Source organism: Mustela erminea, chromosome 3 (genome assembly GCF_009829155.1).
Source record: "Mustela erminea isolate mMusErm1 chromosome 3, mMusErm1.Pri, whole genome shotgun sequence".
NCBI classification, from domain to species: domain Eukaryota; kingdom Metazoa; phylum Chordata; class Mammalia; order Carnivora; family Mustelidae; genus Mustela; species Mustela erminea.
The window spans coordinates 69,257,587-69,272,923 of record NC_045616.1 but is presented as its reverse complement, the minus strand read 5'-3'; the positions used below and the strand labels follow the sequence as shown (position 1 = coordinate 69,272,923).

The following is a 15,337-nucleotide window of genomic DNA, read 5'->3' as shown; positions in this document are numbered from 1 at the left end:
TTTTCTGTCAGTCATGACAGGATAGCATTGTTCACTCATATGTGCTGGGAGCAGTGATCTATGTGGATACTGTTAAGTCTTATTAAAATGATTTGTTTAGCATTCACAGAAGGAAGGATAAACATTAAAATCATTATGATCTTGGACATCCCTCAGCCTCCCTGAGTTTTGGTTCCCTTATTTTAAATGGTCACAGGGTGAGAGTGGGTGGGGTGGGCCAGATGGTTTCTAAGACATTTCCCTTTTTAAAAGTCAGAGGACATGACCGTAAGATAGGAGGGTATTCAGGACTGAGTTTGAATGTGCTAAAAGATAAACTGAGGCATATTAAATTGTTAGCTTGAGTAAACAGGATTTCTAATTGGGCAGAGACACGCTAGAGTAGTTAGGAGTCAGAGGAAAGACTTTCAAAGGGAAGACTGGGAAGCAAGCGAAGGACTGATTCGATTTGGCTGTAGCGTAAGCGGTTGCCTTGCTTGGGAGGCCTAGTTGGCTGTTTGTTGTGAGTGGTTGTCCTTAGGTTTCCAGGTTCTTAACCTTGAGGCATTTACAGGATTAGGTATGGGTTCGCTCGCTAGGCGACTAAAGGATTAAAGTCACCTAAGTCTAATGGCTTCCTTGTTTAATTTAACATATGTGACCAGAATCAGAAGGCAGCTGAATGAAGTTCTCGGCTTAGAGTTCATGTTTGTTTGGTTTGTGTTATGAGAGCTAGGCCATTTGTAGCACTGCCTCCAAAAACTGCTGAATTCTAAGAAGATAATTACTGTCCGTTACATGTTCAAAACTCCTTATAGCTAGAATATACACTTGTAGACTGAATACAGTAGAGCTGTTCTGCGAACACAGGGAGGCCTTGTATTATTGGTTCATACGATATATTTATCTTATTTTGCAGGATTTAGGACATGATATTAGTACTTTAAGTGATTCTACACCTGATGGTTTCTACTCTGGTTTTCCTGTGTGTTGTAGGATAATGCTGCTGTCCAGAATCTGGCATCTAGGACCCAGAACAGGGTGTCTTTCTTGAAGTGATCCCATTCGTCAGTCCCTGAAAGTGAAACTTTTGCAGAGAAATTCTTTTTTTTTTTTTTTTTAAAGATTTTATTTATTTATTTGACAGAGAGAAATTACAAGTACACTGAGAGGCAGGCAGAGAGAGAGAGAGAAGGAAGCAGGCTCCCTGCTGAGCAGAGAGCCCGATGCGGGACTCGATCCCAGGACCCTGAGATCATGACCTGAGCCGAAGGCAGCGGCTTAACCCACTGAGCCACCCAGGCGCCCCTGCAGAGAAATTCTTAAGGAATGTTGTGGGTCCCAGTTGTTGCAGTTTTACTTCTTTTCCTGGTCTTCAAGTCAGTCTCTGAGTGCCGTCCTTCTGCTCTTGACCACTGTTGTACCATGGGCCATCATGGAGGAACTCTGGGAGGAGGAGAACTTCGCTGGCTCCACCTGGACACCCCTTTCCAGTGGCCAGAATCCCACCTCTCAAGTCAGCATATTAATCTTCTCCATAGAAAGGGTGTCATCTGCTGCTATTATATCCAGTACATAACGAATTTCTTCATTGGATGTCTGTAATTTTAATTTGGTAGCCCGGCTTTCTTTATCTGTGATTCCTCTGGACACTTCTGCTTTGGAACATGGCTGCACTTACCAAGGGTGATATGACGTAGCTAGTGGACTCTGGTTTCCTGATACTTAGCTACCAAGTCCACCAAAACTTATTCCTTCTGGGTATATCAAAATATTTTTCCATAATATTCCAACATTATCTTTTTTTTTTTTTTTCCTTGCTTGATCTTGCTATGGCTACAAAAAATTTTTTTTTTTCTTGTCAAGTGTGTGTTTCTAGCTCAGTATCTGCTTCTATTTTGGCTGGACAGTTGGCTGGTTTTAATTTCTTAAGGATCTGTTTCACATTGGTTCCAGGGGATCACAATAGCGAATGATGACTAAGAGGTAATAATAGGGCATTTATTAAACATACCTGTGGACAGGGTATTGTGTCATGCACTTCCACACAGATCATCTCTAATCTTTCTTGCTAGTTAGGTATTGTTCAAAGATATTTTTGTGAAGATGTAGAAGTTCAGAAGGGTCACGTGCCTTGCCTAAGGCCCCACAGCTACCAGGGGCTGACCAGGAATTTGGAATCAGCTGATTGCCAAATTTGTGAGTTTTCCATTGTACCATGCTCTCTTCACTGGGACTCGAGGGTGTGTTTGAGTTGATGGATTTGATTTTTCTTGTCTCCAGCTTTTCCCCATTCTTCCAGTCTCACTCATTTGCTCCTCATGTTCTCTCCATTTTCTGTCTGCACATAATCCTCATAATTTAAACCTCATTCAAACAAAATTCTTCTTCCAAGCTATTACTCAGCAAACCAAACCCAACTTTGATGAAGCTGTTCCATTGCTGGTGTTCTGGTTATCTCAAGTGTCTGGGAGAGACCTGAGAGCACAATTTCATCCTTAAAAGTACAGTTATCAGTAAATGCTTATTCACTTTAAAAAACGTTATTACCAGTATAGTTAACTTGCTGTGTTATATTAATTTCTGATGTACACCCTAGTGGTTCAGCAGTTGTGTACATCACTCAGTGCTCATCAGGGTAAGTATACTCTTAATTCCCATCACCTATATCCTCCATCCCCCACCTGCCTCCCCTCCAGCAACCATTAGTTTGTTTTCTATAGTTAAGAGTCTGGTTTTTTATTTTTCTCTCTTTTTTTCTTTGTGTATTTTGTTCCTCAAATTCCACATTTGAGTGAAATCATACTGTATTTGTCTTTTTCTGACTGACTTATTTTGCTTAGTGTTATACCCTCTAGATCTTTTTGTGTTGTTGCAAATCATAAGAGTTTATTTTTTTTATAGTTGAGTACTGTTCCGTTATGTGTCTATACCACATCTTCTTTAGCCATTCATCTCTCAATGAATTAGTGTTTTTTAAGTCTTTGAATTAATACTTAGTAGTGAAATTACTGGATCATATGATAATTTGATTTTTCATTTTTTGAGGAACCTCCACAGTGGTTTTCCACAGTGGCTGCACCAGTTTGCATTCCCACCAACAGTGTAACAGGTCCCCCCCCCCCCCTTCTCTTCATCTTTACCAACACTTGTTCTTTCTTGTGGTTTTGAAAACACACTTTCAAAACAGTGACTTTTAAAAACAGAAATTATATGGTTTTTAATGATTTCTATCTAATTCCCAGATTATATAAGGCAGTATAAAATAGTGTATGTAACACTGTGCTAGATCTTTTAGGTACATTAATACTTTTTCCTATTAAAAAACTTAATAGATCAAAGGAAAAAACCTATGAGATGAGGATTATTATTCTTTTCCAAGTTCACATAATGAGAAAGGAGCACATTCAGATTAAAGCCTCCTTTCTCTGGTACCCAAGCTCTTCCTACCATACCTGACTCCCTCTTTATTGAGTTGTTTATAATATTAATTACCATATAACCCTGTTACATCAGTATTTGGAGATTAGCATTAGCATTAGAATTTGCTCTTTATTTCCTGGTAGAAGAGGAATACAGGAAGATAGACAGTTGGGAAGATTTAGGGGAGATTGGCACAGATTGGAGAGGAGAAAAGCTTATGTTAATAATATATATATATATTCTTAAACACTTAAGCAAAGATTTTAAATGGTAAATTTGACAGGGAGTTTTTCACTGAATTAAAAAGTCAAATTGTAATTCAATGAACAATATTTGAAGTCAATATAATTGAATTCCAAAATGTTAAATGTTTTGAAAGTGAATTATTTCACGCACTGAATCCAATCCTCCCGCCTCTGTCCCCTTGATGGACAAGTCTTACATGCCATTCCGAGGATGAACTCGTTCACTGCAGAAAAACCCAGTGAGCAAAAGTCCCCTTCTTTGTGTCTACAATACAATAATCCCATATCTTTATTCTGTTTCTTATGTTGGTGTGTTTTTTTGTCTCCATCTCTGTGTTATAAACTCCTTGGGAGTGAAGACTCCCTTCTTCTTGTTCTCTCCTGTCTTTTCAGGAAACTGATCAGGGGCAAGCCTACTGTATGCTCACTGATTAGTGGCATATAATCGGATGTGCTTTGAGGCCATGAAAGGAGACGTTCATGAGTAAACTGGGGAAAGGAGAAGACAACATGGGTGTGTGGTGGCAGAGACTGGTTGTGCAAGAGCGTAACTGGTTCTGTAGCCTCACTGTCTGTTCACAGGCCTTCTTGTTTGTACTTTGGTAACCTCAGTTGTGGAGATCCCAGCACTTAATGTCCTTACCCCTCCCTCCACCACAAATGGGGACCCAGGTGGGGTCACAAGGCATCAGGGATCTGCCATGTTATCAGGTTGGGGTGGATGTGCAGGCAGATATTTGTTTTTAAATAACCAGACAGGCTGTCTCCTGAGATCTGACCAAAACTGGAACTTGGAGGAGATTCAGCTGGCTTCGGTTTAAACCAGACAAAGTGAAACAATGCTAACAGCCAGGGGAAGGAGTCTCAAGACCCTGCCGGAAATGCTTACTCACCTTCAGCCTGAAGTCCGCAAAGTCTAAGCATGGGTATGCGAGCAGCTTTCGAGTCCTTGTATACTCCCTCACTGCACAGAACCAGGGATACCCATTCTTCTATGGAGTAGGGTAATGGTTGCAAATTTCTAAATAATAATATTAAGTGATATTGTAGTTTTGTCCATATATTGTAGATAGAAATGACAGAAGCATATTTACCATATAAAAAATTCTTAGCTTGTGGAAAATTAGTCTCATCTCCTTAGAGAAATCCTAACACTCCTCATTATTAGGCACATGCAATTTTGTGGACTCAGGTGGGTGAAGAAGGTAATGACTCTCAGAGGGAAATAAAATGGAGTGGAGAACTGGTGAGTGGTCCATGTTAATACTTTGGAAGCAGGCGGTCTGCTAAGTCTAGTGACAACCAACCGTGGCCCTTTTGGACCTGGTGCCTCATCCCACGTGTTTTATCCAGTCCTTTCAGGTCAGGGCATAAGAGTTAGCTTGAAGCATAGCTGCCACGCTAATTTCACGGCATCTAGCTTTGTCTGTCTTTCTCTTTCACACACACACACACACACACACACACACGCACGCGAGCATACATACTCACATTTTTATGAGGGAGAACAAGATGGAATGAATATAATGTGGTTTAACTTTCAGAACTTTAAATGAGAGCCTCTTTGTTAGTGAAAAGCAAACAAAGCAACTGGCCACAGGGTCAGCATGCTCTGGAATGCAGAGTTGTTTGTCGCCAAACAGCCTGCCTGATGCTGGGTTTACATAATGTTTCAGTAAACTGAAACAATGAGGACGTTTACCATTCACTCTAGGCCTGAGCCATAAAATCAGAATAGGGAAGATCAGGGTCACCAACTCTGATCCTTGAGGCCCTAAACACACAGCCCTGCCCAGGGCAAAGTAGCTTCTTAGGCTAAGTCGTACACATTTATTAAACACCTAGTGTTTTACTAAAACCTCTCTGGATAGGAAGATGCAAAGGCCCACACCCCTTCACCCACACCCCTATGGAATCTTCATAGGGCATGGGTTCCAGGCCTGCAGCGAGATCTAGCTGGCAGGCAAACACTACTAATGGGAGGGTGTTAACATTAACGTTAAAGTGATTTTCTTTTTAGGCAAAATGCTCCATGTGAGTATAAACAGAAGAGAGTGTTCAAGTTCACCTACGGAGCATAGATATTCCAGAAACCACTAAAAATAACTTAGTGGTGTCAAATGTGAGGTGGGGCGTGGCAGGAGATCAGGATGGGGGAGGTGGTAGTCAGGATGGTACACACATAAGAAGGGTCTTGTGTGTACATCAGTCTAGGTACTAATGTTTAATCCTGGGCAAGGCGGAATGTCAGTTAAGTATTTTGAGCTGAGGCAATGATTCTGCAATGACTGTGTCTTAGAAAGATCACTGCAATGGCTTCGAGGAGGACAAGTGGGAGGATGGGTGACTGGAACCACTGAAGTGGTCCTTTAGGGGTGGATACAGGCAAGTTTGCTGTGGACACTTTGACTGGAACAGATTGAGGAGTTGTTAGGCCTAGGAGAATTGTCAGAGACCTGCACTGGAAGCCATGGGATTCATGAGGGGGACAGTGGGACAATAGGGTCAGTCCTACCTTCAAGCAAATGCCAGGGCTCTGGAATTAATGTGCATGGCCCCAGGGCCTCACCTAACTTCTGAGAAGCCATTCTGAATACTGGGCAGTGGGTTTGCCACTGCTCTGGGGCATCGGGGACTAGAGTCAGGCTGGGCCAGCTTTAAGCAGGTACTGCTGCTCTGCCAGTGTCTGGAGCATAGCAGCAGGTCTTAATAAATACTTGTTGATTGACTAGAACCCAACCCTCATATAGGAGTAGGGATGTAGCAATGAGCATATCACACAAAGACCCTGTCTTGGAGGAGGGTACATTCCAGGTGGTGAGATAAGTGACCAGCAAAAGAAACACAATGTCTAGAAAGTTCAATGGTGAAAGACACTATGAAGAAAAAATAAGGTGGAGAAGGTGGTTTACAGTTGTAATTAAGATGTTCAAGGTAGGCTTTATTGAGCAAAGACCTGCACGAGTTTGGAGGGCACCTCTTGGGATTTGTGGGAGGAACAGTCCCCTTCAGGAGCCAGATGTCAGAGCTGGGCATGTTAATATGTTGGGAGCAGCACAGAGGCCAGTGTGGCTGCAGTGATGTGACTATGGGTGAAGCGTGGTGGGGGAAAGGAGCTGGGACTTTTGTTCTCCATTCGGCGGAGGGTGGGTGGAAGGTTCTGTTTGCTGTCCTGCTAGACATAGTCTGGACACATGCAAAAGCCACTGTTGTTGAAATAAGAGGTAGGAGGACTGCTCTATATTAAAAGAGCTGAAAGAGCTATAGCAATCAAATGCAGTGCTTTAATTCTCAGGATGAGGATGGAGATTGGAATGTGGGCTAATATTAAATATTATGGTATTCCTCTTGATTTGCTTAGGTGTTATTATTCTATCAATAGGGGAATGCAGAGGAGAATGTCATTGTGAGAAGAGGCATGCTGAAATATTTAGGGGTGAATTATCAGGATATCAGGAACTTTCCAGTTATTCAAAATACACACAAATGCACCCCCCCCACACACACAGTTGAGTGGATACACACATCCATAAAAAATGCCAAAATAGCAATAGGTGTTGCATCTGGGTGATAGGCATATAGATACTGGTTATACTAGTCTGTCAGCTTTCATTTTAGAGAATTTTCATATTGAAAAGTTGGGAAAAACCCTTTCTGCTATTGTCCATTTTTCTTGGCTCTGCTTTTGTTTGCAGTTACTTATTCTCATGAGATTCTGACCAGCCCGTAGGCAGTTTATTTACTTTGGATCAGAAATGTTTACCTCTGGAGACTTCCAGGAGACACAGAGCATAGGGATTTGGATGGGACGTCCGTGGGTGGTGTTCTAAACCCTTTTTGGCTAGCAATTCTGAAAAGGACAGGACTGGGAGTGGAAAGATGGTGCATGCCTCACAATTTTAAAAGACACTTCTAGACAAGGGGAGGGCAAAGAAGAAATGGAGCGTTGGAGAGCTACTTCCTCTTTGGAGGGCATGCTTTTCCCTGATACCTCAGGTTCTGAATTATTCCACCATTTACTTGCTCTGTGGCTGGACAAAAGTATGTGAAGTGACTTAGAAATTCAGTGGTCACCTAGAAAGTCTGTTTCTGGTCAGGTACTTACCAGCCTCTGTCAGGGGATTGGTGTCTGGTATATTAAATCCCAGATTTAATTCAGGGGCCGATATATCTGTGAATATTAAAGAAGCTCAACTGCCCTTGCATGGGTCATATGAATTCCATATGGTATTTTCCACGTGAAAGCAAGAAGTAGTGCATCCAGAAAGCTGGGATTAGCACCTTAGATCTCCTGATAAAATTTCAGCATATGGTTAGGAATGTGAACATTTATACACACACCCCCTCTGTCAGCCACACAAGACAAAAATAAAAAATAACTCTGGAAAAATAACTTAGATCTCAGAGAAAAGAAGAACGTAGGTGGTAGTATATAAAGGACTTCCTAAAAATGAAGTTGTTTGCAGCCTTTTATTTGGTTTAAAAAAAGTCTGTTTGCTGTAGGAATAACAATAAAAGATAAAAATCATTTCAAGCTAAGGAGGGGGAGTAGAAAAATGGTTGCAAATTGTAGTTTTGTCTGTTCTGAGTCCTGTAATAATACTAGCAATATAATGATACCTAACATTCACTGAGTGAATGTTACATTTGTAAAATGTTACATTTTACATTTAACTGATTGAATTCTCATGATGACCCTATGAGATAACAACTATTACCTTTATGTTTAGAAAGCTGAGGTCCAGAGAAGTTAAATAACTTGTGTGAGGTCATATGGTTACTTATTACCAGAGAAGGTAAAATGATCTTTGAAGTAAGCTAAATAAAATTCTATCCTGTTTTTCTAGAGTCCCGTTTTTATTTTTTCCTCTCTCCTTGTCAGGGCTTGTCTGATCCCTCTGCAGACCGATCAATTGTTGGTCTCACACGTTCCTAGCAAGCCAGGTCTTTAAGTAGCCTCTTGAACGGAGTGGCTTTCAATTTGTGACTCTGGACCTTGGGGTACTGGTGATTTACTCTTACCACTAGCAGTAGTTTGCTGAGTGCCATGTCTTCCACTATCTGTTTTTTATGTTTTATTTCAATATTAAAAAATACCTTTATTATTCACTATTAAAAAAAGTGATGTACAGCTGGAGTTAGACCTATATATTTGAAATAAAATTTTCATAAAACAATTTTACCATATGTGATACTCTTTGCGATTTCCCATTTTATTCTGTTTCACTTTAAAAATGCTGATTGTGACATGCTAATGGACTTTATGTCTTGCTTAATGATTTACAACCCACTGTGTAAAAAAATACTTCTTTAGCTCATTTCACCTTTCACAGTAATCCTATCAAGTCAGTATAATTCTAACTCCCATCTTACAGACGAAGAGAACTGAGTTCATTTGTTCACAGTTGTAGAAAGAAGTCAAAGTCTGTACCTAGTACTTGGGATAGTATATTTTTTCAAAACAGATGTTGGTTGTGTTAAAACACAGCTCTCTAAATTCTTATGTGCTTAACGCATTGTTTGTGGCTGAATACACAGTCTTTTACATATGGGTATATGGGTGCTGTTCTAGATAGAGTATGTGAAGATGGGGTTGTGATTTATCAAAAGCAAATATTTCTAAGTAACTAATGTTGTGGTAGTTTTTAGTTATTATACCCATTTTCAGTCATTTGTTTAAAAAATCACAACTTCTATCATATGGAGGTCTGAGGACTTCTTTGAAATTGAAGTTGCTTTTTTTCCAGGAAAAGGATTGAAACACACCTTCAGAAGTGTGGCTAGCAGACTTAAGTGAGGATTCATGAATTACATCTTCAGTTTTATCAGCCCCCAACGTAACTTTAGCATATGCCTCAGCTATTACTAGGCAACTATCAAAACAGTATTAGCAGCACGTAAGAGTTTGTCACCAGTAGAAATTACTGATATCACCTCACAGCGTTACAGGTATAACTACACAGAAGTTATGCTAGTTATCAGAGTCACCATTAGATCTTGATATTTAATGGATTGATAGAGAAGCACATATACTAGTTCTTACTATTTTGGTAATTGCATTTCAATATAATTTTATGCTTTCAACTACATTAGAAAATAGAAATAGGAAAGGGTCTGTAAGTCTTACCAGACTTCTGGCTTGGGCCATGGCTCCAAAATGAATTGAAGGGCTTGACTAAAGGAGGGGTGGAGGCTTCAACATAAGCTGATGGTCTCTGGATGCCTCTTTGGAATTGTCCGATTTCTAGCCACTCAGCATCGACATCACTTATTGTCACAGTTTGGTGGAGGGAGAGATGGGGTACTTGCTCTTTCTAGGCAGTGTGGAAACTGAAGCACAGAAAGTTCTTTGGTCCTCTCAAGTTTTTTTCTCTTGTCTCTGAGTCTGTTCCTTCATGTTCGATTTCCTTTTCATTGTCTTCCTCTTCATTATTGTAACTCTGCCTCTTGTATTTGGCACACAGATTCACAGAAGGAGCATTAGAACTACTCTGCTGTTTTGCTGAATTTAAATTGAGGAAGTCGGGGCACCTGGGTGGCTCAGTGGGTTAAGCCTCTGCCTTCAGCTCGGGTCATGGTCTTAGGGTCCTGGGATTGAGCCCTGCATCGGGCTCTCTGCTCAGCAGGGAGCCTGCTTCCCCCTTTGTCTCTGCCTGCCTCTCTGCCTATTTGTGATCTCTCTCTTTGTCAAATAAATAAAATAAAACCTTTAAAAAAATTGAGGAAGTCAACTTTGTTTATTAGATGCCCATTGTTTATGGTGACTGATTTTCTTGTCAACACCATGGGAAAAACCTATATTTCTGCACTGAGTCCTGTCATTAGTCTTCCTGAATATTCATGTTGTTTTGCCAAAGCTAAGGGCCAGGGAAATGACCAGTCGTTTAAATTATTTCTAGGCCTACATTATAGTGCTGTGAGCATTAAATAATAAATTAACGGACCTACCCTCTCACAAATGTCTCTGCTTTGATGAAGGCTTGCAGCTGTTTTCATTCAGTCTTGTGTTAAGTTTAGCCATAATGTTCTGTATATGTACAGAAAAATAAGTTATTTTGTGTTCTATGAATTGGCATGTTTGATGGAGCTGAATTATTTTAATCTTGGGATCATCAGGATACACAGAGTTTAATTTACTGCTGAAGTTCCTTTGAGATGATACAAACTCCCTTCCGTGATGTTATTGGAGTTACCTTTCTTGTTAAAAACAAACTGAGCAACTCCATTCCTTTTTCACAATCCTAACATGTTCCCACTCTTGCCCGTAGAATGGAGTTCAAGGTGTGTCAGATGGGACCCGGGGTCTCATGGTCTGGGTGCTGCCTCTTTATGGCTGACCATTTCCCCTTGTGTTACCTAGATGTCATCATTTCTAAAGTCCTCCTATTTTCCTGCACTCATTCTCACTTTAACTACCATGACTCTGCATAGATGATTCATTCTTTCATTCTGTTCTACTTCCTGAAAAACTCTTATTCGTCCTTTGAAATCTCTTGGGCCTCATGCTCCTTCTGAAGGCTTCCCTTTTTTTTTTTAATTCATTTTAAATTACTGTATAGTGTTATGTTAGTTTGAAGTGTACAGTATAGTGATTCAACAATTCCATTCTTTACCGATGGCTCATCATAAGTGCACTCCTTAATTCCCAAGAAGACTTCCCTTGTATTGACATCCATTCCTTGCTCCCCATCCAATAGAGGTTGGAGGATCTGTCTGTGTTTGCATATTAACTGGTGGTATTAATCTGAATGCATTAAAATAACTTATTTCCAGAGTCAATCCTCCTTTAAAATGGAACTCTCCTTAAACACAAGGATAGTGTCTTCATCTCTTTATTTCATGTCTAGTGTGGGCAGATGTTCTTCTGATTTTGCATGAAGGAATATTGTGATCATGCTAACTTATTTGACGGTGTGCCAAGAGGATGGGGTAGTAGAATTTAAATATTACATACTATATGGTCACTTCTTGTGCCATTATATCCTCTTGGCCTAATTTTTATAATTTTCATTCTTTTTTTTTTCAAGATTTTATTTATTTATTTCACAGACAGAGATCACAGACGGAGATCTCTGGCAGAGGCAGCCAGAGAGAGAGGAGGAAGCAGGCTCCCCGCAGAGCACAGAGCCTGATGTGGGGCTCGATCCCAGGACCCTGGGATCATGACTTGAGCTGAAGGCAGAGGCTTTAACCCACTGAGCCACCCAGATGCCCCAGTATCAGGGTTTTAAAACAGAGATATGAAGTGATTTCACCATGAAACTTTTATAGCATACATTTTCTTTTTCTTACTAGCTTTTAAAAGGTTTTTAAAAAAGTTTTATTTATTTATTTGACAGACAGATCACAAGTAGGCAGAGAGGCAGAGAGAGAGAAGGAAGTAGTCTCCCCGCTGAGCAGACAGCCCCATGTGGGGCTTGATCCCAGGACCTTGGGATCATGACCTAAGCCAAAGGCTAAGGCCCAATCCACTGAGCCACCCAGGAGCCCCTCTGACTAGTTTTTAAAATTTAAATTTACTTGTTTAACATGTAGTGTATTATTGGTTTCAGAGGTGGAGTTCAGTGATTCATATATGGCTGTAACACCCAGTGCTCATTACATCCTGTGCTCTCCTTAATGCCCATCACTCAGTTACCCCATCCTCCCACCCACCACCCCGCCAGCAACCCTCAGTTTGTTTCCTATAGTTAAGAGTCTCTTGTGGTTTGTTTCCCTTTCTGATTTCTTCCCATTCAGTTTTTCCTCCCTTCCCCTATGATCTTCGCTGTTTCTTATATTCCACATATAAACTGTGTGATAATTGTTTTTCTCTGATTGACTTATTTCATTCAGCATAATACCCTCCAGTTCCACCCACATCAAAGTAAATAGTATGTAGTATTTATCCTTTCTGATGGCTGAGTAATATTCCATTTTGTATGTGTGTATGTATGTATACATAAATATATATATATTATATAGTGTGTGTGTATATATATATCCACACAAACACATATATATCTCACATCTTCTTTATTCATCTGTTTGAAGGACATCTCAGCTCTTTTGGGATAGTTTGGCTATTGTGGACATTGCAGTTATAAACACTGGGATGCAGGTGCCCTTCAAATCATTACGTTTGTATCTTTAGAGTATTGTAACCAGTAGTGCAATTTCTGGGTCAAGGGTGGCTCTCTTTTCAGCTTCTTGAGTTGAAAATAGAGGGGGAACCCTCTTGCATCCCCACCAGCAGTGTAGGAGGGTTCCCCTTTCTCCATTTCCTCGCCAGCATCTGTTTTTTACTGACATTAATTTTAGCCATTCTGACTGGTGTGAGGTGGTATCTCATTGTGGTTTCTTTTTTTTTTAATAAATTTTTTAATTTTTTTATAAACATATAATGTATTATTAGCCCCAGGGGTACAGGTCTCTGAATCGCCAGGTTTACACAGTTTACAGCACTCACTATATCACATACCCTCCTCAATGTCCATAACCCCACCACCCTCTACCGACCCCCCTCCCCCCGGTCACCCTCAGTTTGTTTTGTGACAGTAAGAGTCTCTTATGGTTTGTCTCCCTCTTGATCCCATCTTATTTCATTTATTCTTCTCCTACCCCCCAAGCTCCCCACATTGCATCTCCACTTCCTCATATCAGGGAGATCATATGATAGTTGTCTTTCTCTGATTGACTTATTTTGCTAAGCATAATACCCTCTAGTTCCATCCAGGTCATCACAAATGGCAAGATTTCATTTCTTTTGATGGCTGCATAGTATTCAATTGTATGTATATACCACATCTTTTTTATCCATTCATCTGTTGATGGACATGTAGGTTCTTTCCATGGTTTGGCTATTGTGGACATTGCTGCTATAAACATTCGGGTGCACGTGCCCCTTCAGATCATTACGTTTGTATCTTTAGGGTAAATACCCAGTAGTGTGATTCCTGGGTCATAAGGTAGCTCTATTTTCAACTTTTTGAGGAACCTCCATGCTGTTTTCCAGAGTGGTTGCACCAGCTTGCATTCCCACCAACAGTGTTGGAGGGTTCCCCTTTCTCCGCATCCTTGCCAGCATCTGTCATTTCCTGACTTGTTAATTTTATCCATTCTGACTGGTGTGAGGTGATATTTCATTGTGGTTTTGATTTGTATTTCCCTGATGCCATATGATGTGGAGCTCTTTTTCATGTGTCTGTTGGCCCTCTGGATGTCTTCTCTGCAGAAATGTCTGTTCATGTCTTCTGCCCATTTCTTGACTGGATTATTTGTTGTTTGATAAGTTCTTTGTAGATTTTAGATACTAGTCCTTTATCTGGTAAGATGTTGCAAATACTTCTATTCTGATGGTTGTCCTTTGATTTTATTGACTGTTTCCTTAGCTTGCAAAAGCTTTTTATCTTGATGAAGTCCCAGTGGTTCATTTTTGCCTTTGTTTCCCTTCCCTTTGAAGATGTGTCTAGGAAGAAGTTGTTGAGGCGGAGGTTACAGAGGTTGCTGCCTGTGTTCTCCTCTAGGATTTTGATGGATTCCTTTTTCACTTTTAGGTCTTTCATCCATTTTGAATCTATTTTTGCGAATAGTGTAAGGAAATGGTCCAGTTTCATTCTTCTGCATGTGGCTGTCCAATTTTCTCAACAACATTTGTTGAAGAGACTTTTTTCCATTGGACATTCTTTCCTGCTTTGTCAAAATTCAGTTGACCATAGAGCTGAGGGTCCATTTCTGGGTTCTTTGTTCTGTTCCACTGAGGGTCCATTTCTGGGTTCTCTGTTCTATTCCACTGATGTATGTGTCTGTTTTTATGCCAGTACCATACTATCTTGATGATGACAGCTTTGTAATAGAGCTTGAAGTCTGGAATTGTGATGCTACCAGCTTTGGTTTTTCTTTTCAACATTCCTTTGGCTAATTTGGAGTCATTTCTGGTTCCATACAAACTTATTTGTATTATTTGGATTATTTGTTCCAGCTCGGTGAAAAAAGTTGATGGTATTTTGATAAGGATTGCACTGAATGCGTAGATTGCTCTAGGTAGTGTAGACATTTTAACAATATTTGTTAAGCATGGAATGAGCATGGAATGTTTTCCCATTTCTTTGTGTCTTTCTCAGTTTGTTTTGTGAGTGTTCTATAGTTTTCTGAGATCCTTTGCCTCTTTGGTTATGTTTATGCCTAGGTATCTTATGGTTTGGGTGCAGTTGTAAATGGGATCAACTTCTTAATTTTTCTTTCTTCTTTCTCATCATTAGTGTATAGGAATGCACCTGCTTTCTGTTCATTGATTTTATACCCTTCCACTTTGCTGAATTCCTGTATGAATTACAGCAATTTTGGGGGGGAGTCTTTTGGGTTTTCCACATAGAGTATCATGTTATCTGCAAAGAATGAGAGTTTGACTTCTTCTTTGGTAATTTGAATGCCTTTTATTTCTTTTTGTTGTCTGATTGCTGAGGCGAGGACATCTAGTACTATATTGAACAAGCATGTTAAGAATGGGCATCCGTGTCGTGTTCCTGATCTTGGGGGAAAAAGCTCTCAGTTTTTCCCCATTGAGACTGATATTTGCTATGGGCTTTTCGTAGATGGCTTTTATGATATTGAGGTATGTTCCCTCTATGCCTACACTGAGGAGACTTTGAATCAAGAAAGAATGCTGTACTTTGTCAAATGCTTTTTCTGTATCAATTGAGAGGATCATA

At 40.2% G+C, this 15,337-nt stretch overlaps 1 long non-coding RNA gene across 1 annotated transcript in view; it reads right to left on the bottom strand.

The window, feature by feature from the left end:
* The window catches only part of LOC116586290, a 32,026-nt gene extending 21,792 nt beyond the window's left edge, over nucleotides 1-10,234 (bottom strand). The window contains exons 1-2 of the long non-coding RNA XR_004283968.1: nucleotides 9,775-10,234; nucleotides 4,541-4,668 (exon numbers count right to left, since the gene is read on the bottom strand). This is a non-coding gene — a long non-coding RNA (uncharacterized LOC116586290). The remainder of the gene's footprint in view (nucleotides 1-4,540; nucleotides 4,669-9,774) is intronic.
* Nucleotides 10,235-15,337: the final 5,103 nt, after the last annotated feature.